Consider the following 11,750-nt stretch of genomic DNA (forward strand, 5'->3'; position numbering starts at 1 on the left):
AAAAAGTCACAATAAAACAAAAGAAATTGTTTAAATCCCTTTGGATTTTTATAACTCTGTGAAAAAAATCACAATAAAACAAAAGAAATTGTTTAAATGCCTTCTAATTTTTATAACTTTGTGAAAAAAAAGTCACAATAAAACGAAAGAAATTGTTTTAATCACTTCTAATTTTTATAACTTTGTGAAAAAAAAAGTCACAATAAAACAAAAGAAAGTGTTTAAATCCCTTCTAATTTTTATAACTCTGTGAAAAAAAAGTCACAATAAAACAAAAGAAATTGTTTAAATGCCTTCTAATTTCTTATAACTTTGTGAACAAAAAGTCACAATAAAACAAAAGAAATTGTTTAAATGCCTTCTAATTCTTATAACTCTGTGAAAAAAAAGTCACAATAAAACAAAAGAAATTGTTTAAATGCCTTCTAATTCTTATAACTCTGTGAAAAAAAAGTCACAATAAAACAAAAGAAATTGTTTAAATCCTTCTAATTTTTATAACTCTGTGAAAAACAAGTCACAATAAAACAAAAGAAATTGTTTAAATGCCTTCTAATTTTTATAACTTTGTGAAAAAAAAGTCACAATAAAACAAAAGAAATTGTTTAAATGCCTTCTAATTCTTATAACTCTGTGAAAAAAAAGTCACAATAAAACAAAAGAAATTGTTTAAATGCCTTCTAATTCTTATAACTCTGTGAAAAAAAAGTCACAATAAAACAAAAGAAATTGTTTAAATCCCTTTGGATTTTTATAACTCTGTGAAAAAAGTCACAATAAAACAAAAGAAATTGTTTAAATGCCTTCTAATTTTTATAACTTTGTGAAAAAAAAGTCACAATAAAACGAAAGAAATTGTTTTAATCACTTCTAATTTTTATAACTTTGTGAAAAAAAAAGTCACAATAAAACAAAAGAAAGTGTTTAAATCCCTTCTAATTTTTATAACTCTGTGAAAAAAAAGTCACAATAAAACAAAAGAAATTGTTTAAATGCCTTCTAATTTTTATAACTTTGTGAAAAAAAAGTCACAATAAAACCAAGGAAATTGTTTAAATCCCTTCTAATTTTTATAACTTTGTGAAAAAAGTCACAATAAAACGAAAGAAATTGTTTAAATCCCTTCTTATTTTTATAACTTTGTGAAAAAAAAAGTCACAATAAAACAAAAGAAATTGTTTAAATCCCTTCTAATTTTTATAACTTTGTGAAAAAAGTCACAATAAAACGAAAGAAATTGTTTAAATCCCTTCTTATTTTTATAACTTTGTGAAAAAAAAAGTCACAATAAAACAAAAGAAATTGTTTAAATCCCTTCTAATTTTTATAACTTTGTGAAAAAAGTCACAATAAAACGAAAGAAATTGTTTAAATCCTTTCTAATTTTTATAACTTTGTGAAAAAAAGTCACAATAAAACAAAAGAAATTGTTTAAATCCCTTCTAATTTTTATAACTCTGTGAAAAAAAGTCACAATAAAACAAAAGAAATTGTTTAAATCCCTTCTAATTTTTATAACTTTGTGAAAAAAAAGTCACAATAAAACAAAAGAAATTGTTTAAATGCCTTCTAATTTTTATAACTTTGTGAAAAAAAAGTCACAATAAAACGAAAGAAATTGTTTAAATCCCTTCTAATGTTTATAACTTTGTGAAAAAAAAGTCACAATAAAACAAAAGAAATTGTTTAAATCCCTTCTAATTTTTATAACTCTGTGAAAAAAAAGTCACAATAAAACAAAAGAAATTGTTTAAATCCCTTCTAATTTTTATAACTCTGTGAAAAAAAAAGTCACAATAAAACAAAAGAAATTGTTTAAATCCCTTCTAATTTTTATAACTCTATGAAAAAAAAGTCACAATAAAACAAAAGAAATTGTTTAAATCCCTTCTAATTTTTATAACTCTTTGAAAAAAAAAGTCACAATAAAACAAAAGAAATTGTTTAAATCCCTTCTAATTTTTATAATTCTGTGAAAAAAAAAGTCACAATAAAACAAAAGAAATTGTTTAAATCCCTTCTAATTTTTATAACTTTGTGAAAAAAAATCCGTGCTTCTGGTTTATTAGAGCAAAAATCGAAAAAATGAGTTTTCATTAAAAACTAATAATGAATATTCTACTTGACTGTTTTTCATAATTGTTGGATATGCTCATAATTTCCACATAACAAGTAAGTACCATTGGTTTTAATTGAAATTCAATATTTCGATTTTTGCTCTGATAGCGAAGTAGCACCAAAATGCCTTGATACCATGTTGGGAGCATAATTTTCTATAAACGACAAATCAAAAAAGTAGTAAAGAAATGAATATATAAATAATTGGGTATTATTTTACTTTAAGGCCCGTCTCACGTCCGTATACAACAATTTTTTTTTTTTTTTTTTTTTTTTTTGTAGATTTCTGAAAACCGTTTCCGTCGCGAAACAATATTTTCCATGATATGAATAAATTACTTTTTCAAAAAGTGGGTGATCACTTTTCCATATAAATTAAACTTAAAATGGGCACCCACTTTCTGGCCACCTGAGAGAGGGAGCATTTTTTGTGTGTTTATTGGCTAAAAAGGTTTTTGATTTCTTTTGCATGGTATTAACCCCTGAACTCTGGGACTATTTTCCATTTCACAGCCTAGCCTTCGTTTACGTTACACGCGAGCATAAACGAAGTCTGTTAAATGTGCACTCGCGGTACCAAACTGCCTTGTCACAGTGTAGTAATACTACACTGTAGTATTGGCGACAAATTAAAATTAGATTAAAAACAAGTAGTTTTCCGAATATTAAACCATGTAATTCTATATGTTATCACGGGTGGCCATTTTGTACACACAAGCGCGCGCACATGACCTACACTCGCAATATTTGGAAAATTACTTGTTTTTCATCTAATTTTAATTTTTCGCCAATACTACACTATGACAAGGCAGTTTGGTATGCGAGTGCACATTTAACAGCCTTCGTTTATGTTCACGTGTAGCGTAAACGAAGGATAGGCTATGAAATGGAAAATAGTCCCAGAGTTCAGGGGTTAAAACTATTGCGCGTAAAAAAATGGCCAGCCATGATAACATAGAATTACATGGCTTCATATTTGGAAAACTACTTGTTTTTTGTCTAATTTTAATTTTTCACCATTATTACACTGTGATAAGACAGTTTGGTATGCAAGTGCACATTTAACAGCCTTTTTTATGCTCGCGAGTAGCATAAATGAAGGCTGGGCTGTGAAATGGAAAATAGTTCCAGAAGGTTAATACCATACAAACGGTAAATTTTGCGACAGAAATGGTTACCACATTCTTTTAAAGCACACACCGAAAACTACAAAAAAACTTATTTTTTTCTATACAAATGTGAGATGAGCCTTAAAGTAAAAAAAAAACGAATTTTCTTTATTTTTTAATTTCCTCGTGTCTTTAGTGAAAGATTAGAAGAAGAAAAAAATCGAAACCTTTTAGCCAATAAACACTAAAATGCCCCTTCTCTCAGGTGGCCAGAAAGTGGGTATTCATTTTAAGTTAAATTTAGATGGAAAAGTGAACACCCACTTTTCGAAAAAGTCATTTCTTCATATCATGAAAACTATTTTTTTGTGACGGAAACGGTTTTCAGATTCGTTTTTAGCACACTGAAATCTATATACGAACCTGAGATGGGTCTTAATGTAAAATTTTACCAATAATTGTTATCAAAGGCAAGATAAATTACTCTTTACCTACCTGGATAATAACGTTTGTGTTTGAACTTATTTTAAAGCGTTTATTTAATTCTAAATACAATAACTACAAGTTGCTAAGTTGGAACTAAAATAAGATGGCCGATATGAGATTATCATATTAGCCTCTCGATAATGGCACAAAAATTTTTTTTTAATTAAAACAAAATATGGATAGTGTTACATATGGAGTAAACACGAGTTATCTCCCTTTGACTTAGTAACTGCCACCGTCACTCTTGACTGCAACTTCCCACTACCGTTGAGTGTCAGTCCTTTTTGTAGTAAACTGCTTTGTTTCTATTCAGTGTAAATAAATTCCTCGTTACGATACCACGTACGTTTCGTCTCTTCAATGAATGTTTCACTAACAAATTACTAACATGATTCTAACAAATATTCACTTGTATCAACCCATAATATAAAATGATGTCAGGATAAAACATCGAACCGCCAACATTCACAGCTGTATATCAATATCTTCTCGGAAAAAAATGGAATTTTTACCACATCCAAAAGAATTAAAGTTTGCTTCGGATAATCTTGAACAGGAATGGGAAACTTGGAAAAAACAATTTCAATTGTTGCTGCAAGCTACAAAGTCGGACAAGAAACCGGAGAAGGTGAATACGTCAATATTACTGACCTGTATAGGAAACGTGGGAAGGAAACTATATTATATATTCAACTTTGAAAATGACGATGAGAAGCTAAACTTGAAAAAAGTAATAGAAAAATTTGACGTGCACTGCCAACCAAGAAAAAAACCTGACGTTTCTCGCATATCAATTTCTCACGTGCAAACAGAAAGAAACACAGAGATTTGATGAGTATGTCACAGAATTACGACAAAAGGCAAACAAATGTGAATTCGGTGACCTCACTGAAAGATTAATAAAAGACATTCTAATGCCTTTTAAATGCCTTCTAATTTTTATAACTTTGTGAAAAAAAAGTCACAATAAAACAAAAGAAATTGTTTAAATGCCTTCTAATTCTTATAACTCTGTGAAAAAAAAGTCACAATAAAACAAAAGAAATTGTTTAAATGCCTTCTAATTCTTATAACTCTGTGAAAAAAAAGTCACAATAAAACAAAAGAAATTGTTTAAATCCCTTTGGATTTTTATAACTCTGTGAAAAAAATCACAATAAAACAAAAGAAATTGTTTAAATGCCTTCTAATTTTTATAACTTTGTGAAAAAAAAGTCACAATAAAACGAAAGAAATTGTTTTAATCACTTCTAATTTTTATAACTTTGTGAAAAAAAAAGTCACAATAAAACAAAAGAAAGTGTTTAAATCCCTTCTAATTTTTATAACTCTGTGAAAAAAAAGTCACAATAAAACAAAAGAAATTGTTTAAATGCCTTCTAATTTCTTATAACTTTGTGAACAAAAAGTCACAATAAAACAAAAGAAATTGTTTAAATGCCTTCTAATTCTTATAACTCTGTGAAAAAAAAGTCACAATAAAACAAAAGAAATTGTTTAAATGCCTTCTAATTCTTATAACTCTGTGAAAAAAAAGTCACAATAAAACAAAAGAAATTGTTTAAATCCCTTCTAATTTTTATAACTCTGTGAAAAACAAGTCACAATAAAACAAAAGAAATTGTTTAAATGCCTTCTAATTTTTATAACTTTGTGAAAAAAAAGTCACAATAAAACAAAAGAAATTGTTTAAATGCCTTCTAATTCTTATAACTCTGTGAAAAAAAAGTCACAATAAAACAAAAGAAATTGTTTAAATGCCTTCTAATTCTTATAACTCTGTGAAAAAAAAGTCACAATAAAACAAAAGAAATTGTTTAAATCCCTTTGGATTTTTATAACTCTGTGAAAAAAGTCACAATAAAACAAAAGAAATTGTTTAAATGCCTTCTAATTTTTATAACTTTGTGAAAAAAAAGTCACAATAAAACGAAAGAAATTGTTTTAATCACTTCTAATTTTTATAACTTTGTGAAAAAAAAAGTCACAATAAAACAAAAGAAAGTGTTTAAATCCCTACTAATTTTTATAACTCTGTGAAAAAAAAGTCACAATAAAACAAAAGAAATTGTTTAAATGCCTTCTAATTTTTATAACTTTGTGAAAAAAAAGTCACAATAAAACCAAGGAAATTGTTTAAATCCCTTCTAATTTTTATAACTTTGTGAAAAAAGTCACAATAAAACGAAAGAAATTGTTTAAATCCCTTCTTATTTTTATAACTTTGTGAAAAAAAAAGTCACAATAAAACAAAAGAAATTGTTTAAATCCCTTCTAATTTTTATAACTTTGTGAAAAAAGTCACAATAAAACGAAAGAAATTGTTTAAATCCCTTCTTATTTTTATAACTTTGTGAAAAAAAAAGTCACAATAAAACGAAAGAAATTGTTTAAATCCCTTCTAATTTTTATAACTTTGTGAAAAAAGTCACAATAAAACGAAAGAAATTGTTTAAATCCTTTCTAATTTTTATAACTTTGTGAAAAAAAAGTCACAATAAAACAAAAGAAATTGTTTAAATCCCTTCTAATTTTTATAACTCTGTGAAAAAAAAGTCACAATAAAACAAAAGAAATTGTTTAAATCCCTTCTAATTTTTATAACTCTTTGAAAAAAAAAGTCACAATAAAACAAAAGAAATTGTTTAAATCCCTTCTAATTTTTATAATTCTGTGAAAAAAAAAGTCACAATAAAACAAAAGAAATTGTTTAAATCCCTTCTAATTTTTATAACTTTGTGAAAAAAAATCCGTGCTTCTGGTTTATTAGAGCAAAAATCGAAAAAATGAGTTTTCATTAAAAACTAATAATGAATATTCTACTTGACTGTTTTTCATAATTGTTGGATATGCTCATAATTTCCACATAACAAGTAAGTACCATTGGTTTTAATTGAAATTCAATATTTCGATTTTTGCTCTGATAGCGAAGTAGCACCAAAATGCCTTGATACCATGTTGGGAGCATAATTTTCTATAAACGACAAATCAAAAAAGTAGTAAAGAAATGAATATATAAATAATTGGGTATTATTTTACTTTAAGGCCCGTCTCACGTCCGTATACAACAATTTTTTTTTTTTTTTTTTTTTTTTTTTGTAGATTTCTGAAAACCGTTTCCGTCGCGAAACAATATTTTCCATGATATGAATAAATTACTTTTTCAAAAAGTGGGTGATCACTTTTCCATATAAATTAAACTTAAAATGGGCACCCACTTTCTGGCCACCTGAGAGAGGGAGCATTTTTTGTGTGTTTATTGGCTAAAAAGGTTTTTGATTTCTTTTGCATGGTATTAACCCCTGAACTCTGGGACTATTTTCCATTTCACAGCCTAGCCTTCGTTTACGTTACACGCGAGCATAAACGAAGGCTGTTAAATGTGCACTCGCGGTACCAAACTGCCTTGTCACAGTGTAGTAATACTACACTGTAGTATTGGCGACAAATTAAAATTAGATTAAAAACAAGTAGTTTTCCGAATATTAAACCATGTAATTCTATATGTTATCACGGGTGGCCATTTTGTACACACAAGCGCGCGCACATGACCTACACTCGCAATATTTGGAAAATTACTTGTTTTTCATCTAATTTTAATTTTTCGCCAATACTACACTATGACAAGGCAGTTTGGTATGCGAGTGCACATTTAACAGCCTTCGTTTATGTTCACGTGTAGCGTAAACGAAGGATAGGCTATGAAATGGAAAATAGTCCCAGAGTTCAGGGGTTAAAACTATTGCGCGTAAAAAAATGGCCAGCCATGATAACATAGAATTACATGGCTTCATATTTGGAAAACTACTTGTTTTTTGTCTAATTTTAATTTTTCACCATTATTACACTGTGATAAGACAGTTTGGTATGCAAGTGCACATTTAACAGCCTTTTTTATGCTCGCGAGTAGCATAAATGAAGGCTGGGCTGTGAAATGGAAAATAGTTCCAGAAGGTTAATACCATACAAACGGTAAATTTTGCGACAGAAATGGTTACCACATTCTTTTAAAGCACACACCGAAAACTACAAAAAAACTTATTTTTTTCTATACAAATGTGAGATGAGCCTTAAAGTAAAAAAAAAACGAATTTTCTTTATTTTTTAATTTCCTCGTGTCTTTAGTGAAAGATTAGAAGAAGAAAAAAATCGAAACCTTTTAGCCAATAAACACTAAAATGCCCCTTCTCTCAGGTGGCCAGAAAGTGGGTATTCATTTTAAGTTAAATTTAGATGGAAAAGTGAACACCCACTTTTCGAAAAAGTCATTTCTTCATATCATGAAAACTATTTTTTTGTGACGGAAACGGTTTTCAGATTCGTTTTTAGCACACTGAAATCTATATACGAACCTGAGATGGGTCTTAATGTAAAATTTTACCAATAATTGTTATCAAAGGCAAGATAAATTACTCTTTACCTACCTGGATAATAACGTTTGTGTTTGAACTTATTTTAAAGCGTTTATTTAATTCTAAATACAATAACTACAAGTTGCTAAGTTGGAACTAAAATAAGATGGCCGATATGAGATTATCATATTAGCCTCTCGATAATGGCACAAAAAATTTTTTTTAATTAAAACAAAATATGGATAGTGTTACATATGGAGTAAACACGAGTTATCTCCCTTTGACTTAGTAACTGCCACCGTCACTCTTGACTGCAACTTCCCACTACCGTTGAGTGACACTCTTTTTAGTAGTAAACTGCTTTGTTTCTATTCAGTGTAAATAAATTCCTCGTTACGTTTTGTCTCTTCAATGAATGTTTCACTAACAAATTACTAACATGATTCTCATTAATATTTACCTGTATCAACCCATAATATAAAATGGTGTCAGGATAAAACATCGAACCGTCAACACTCACAGCCGTATATCAATATTTTCTTGAAAAAAATGGAATTTTACCACATCAAAAAGAATTAAATTTTTCTTCTGATAATCTCGGACAGGAATGGGAAACTTGGAAAAAACAATTTCAATTGTTCTTGCTAGCTACATAGTCGGATAAGAAACCGGAGAAGGTGAAAACTTCAATATTGCTGACCTGTATAGGAAACGAGGGAAGGAAAATATATTATACGTTCAACTTTGAAAATGACGATGAGAAGCTAAACTCGAAAAAAGTAATAGAAAAATTTGACGTGCACTGCCAACCAAGAAAAAACCTGACGTTTCTCATATATCAATTTCTCACCTGCAAACAGAAAGAAACACAGAGATTTGATGAGTATGTCACGGAATTACGACAAAAGGCAAACAAATGTGAATTCAGTGACCTCACTTCAAGATTAATAAAAGACATTCTAAGTTGTGGCGTTAACAACAACATGTTCAGAGAAAGAATGCTCAGAGAACCTTCATTGGATTTACAGAAGGCGATACAAGCAGGCCTGAATGCTGAAGACAGAAGAGACACTCCAAGATAATAGCTACATGCGAAACAGATATATTTCAACAATTCACAATCCAAAGAAAAGCAAGCTGTCTTCCAGCATCATGTTCAAACGTGAAGACAAAAAACCCGTCAAAACACAACAATGGATCGAAACATGTACCTACTGTGCTGGGTCACATCAGAAAGGAAACTGTCCAGCATACAATAAAAACTGCACAAATTATGGTAAAAAAAGGACCTTTCGCTCGAATGTGTCGAATGAAAAAGAAAAAACTATACAATGTCGGACATTCATACAATTCAGACCACGTGCAGCAAAACCATTTTAACATGGAGGCCATATTGAAAAAAACTGTAGACGCACTACAAACTGACAAATGGAAAGTAAAGATTCGAGGCGATGAAACACTCATCAACTTCAAAATGGATATGGGTGCTGAAGTAAACGTATTACCAACAAAAATATATAAAACTATTGAACCATTGAGCTATTCCCCCACTAACCAACAATCACAATTTGCTCAGCAACCGACAAGGCTAATATGTTTGCCAGTCGGTTTGCCTCGAACTCCACACTGGACCCTTCCAACCACCCACTGCCTGACTTTCCTTTGCGGACAGACGCCACGCTAGACGATCTAAAAATCACCCCTGCTCAGGTACATGCTATCATAAAAAACCTTGACACTTCAAAAGCATGTGGATTTGATCTCATCCCACCTGTGCTATTAAAAAAGTGCTTAGCGAAAGTAGCTCCAGTTCTCTCCAAACAAATGCCTTACTGAATCATGCTTTCCGGGCTGTTGGAAAACTGCTTCTGTGGTACCAGTATTCAAGAATTCTGGCGAAAGAACTGACCCATCAAATTATCGCCCCATTAGCCTCCTCCCACTTTTCGCCAAAATATTTGAGACCATAATTAACCATGCTCTAGTCTGGCACCTTACAGATGCTAAACTTCTGACTGACAAACAATATGGATTTAGACAGGCCCGTTCCACAGCTGACATACTCACTGTAATCTCTGAACGTCGGGGCAGAGCAGAGTGGTAGTTCTAGATATATCTAAGGCTTTTGACAGGGTATGGCACAAGGGTCTCCTCGGGAAAATTTAATCATACGGTATCACTGGTAGAATACTTAACATGATTAAATCCTTCTTAGATAAGAGAAAAATTCAGGTTGTCCTCGACTGTCATACATCTAAACAGTGTGATATAAATGCGGGAGTGCCTTAGGGGTCTATCCTTGGACCTCTATTGTTCCTAATATTTATTAATGACCTCCCCGACAAAACTGCCTCTGAGATGGGTATATATGGTGATGACACCACACTCTATAACAGGCATGATAGGAAAACAAATGAACACATAACTAAAGAAATGGCAAAAAGACTAGAGGATGACCTCCAATCTGTAGTGGAATGGGAACATAAATGGATGGTGACATTCAATGCTGCCAAGACTAAACTGGTTTCCTTCAATAATTACAAGAAACCTTCTCTGCCACCAATAGCAATGGCCAGTGATTCCCTGTCTGAGAGTACATCTTTCAAACTGCTTGGCCTAACGTTCACAGGAAACACGAGTTGGAACAATTATATTGGAAACATTACCAGGGCCGCTGCGAAAAAGGTAGGCTCTCTCTACCGTGCTAGAAAACTACTGACACCTGAAAGTATCCTGTACCTCTATAAGGCCACCATTCGCCCATGTATGGAGTATTGTTGTCACATTTAGGCTGGTGCATCTGCTGCTAGTCTCTCGCTCCTAGACAAGGTTCAAAAGTGAGTCGCCAATCTGATAGGCCCTGAACTGGCATCTAAGATTCAGCATCTGTCCCATCGACGAAACGTTGCACCCCTCTGCCTGTTTTATAAGTATTATTTATGGTGAATGCTCTTTATTAATATTTTTATGTATTTTTTTTTGTAATTGTATAACACAGCTCCCTATCATGGGAATTTGCGTGTAGTTGTAGGCGGTTAATTTTATAGATGTTTTCTTTAATTCTGACTTTGGTTCTTTTTTTTTATTAATTTTTTTATTACATTTTCACCCCAAACAAGGCACATTGCCACTTTGGTGTAGGGGGCTACTATCAGGGGCAGCAACTACTGGGGCACTATGTAGGGATTTGGGCAGCAAGATGTCGGTTCACATTACACTTGAACTTCTGCATGTCAGTACAGTTAGGGAAGTAGGAACCTGGAATGGAATTCCAGAGTCTAGCGGTTCTGGGGAAGAAACTACTGAAGTAGAAAGATCTTTTACATCTAAGGATCTACTGCGTGGGGGTGGGATTTAGCTGCCTGTCGGGTTTGTCGAGGGTGTCTATGTCGTGGGGGCACAAGTGTCTCCAGTTCGTCAGAGCATTCACCATTAAAAATACTTGTAGAACAGGCAGAGGGATGCAACTTTTTGTCGATGGGACAGAGGCTGAAGCTTAGGTATGGAGTAAACACGAGTTATCTCCCTTTGACTTAGTAACTGCCACCGTCACTCTTGGTTGCAACCTCCCACTACCATTGAGTGACACTCTGTCTAGTAATAAACTGCTTTGTTTCTATTCAGTGTAAATAAATTCCTCTTTACGATACTAAGTGCGTTTCGTCTCTTCCATGAATGTTTCACT

Source organism: Euprymna scolopes, chromosome 45, assembly GCF_053919585.1.
Source record: "Euprymna scolopes isolate OS-2025 chromosome 45, ASM5391958v1, whole genome shotgun sequence".
Lineage (NCBI taxonomy): Eukaryota > Metazoa > Mollusca > Cephalopoda > Sepiida > Sepiolidae > Euprymna > Euprymna scolopes.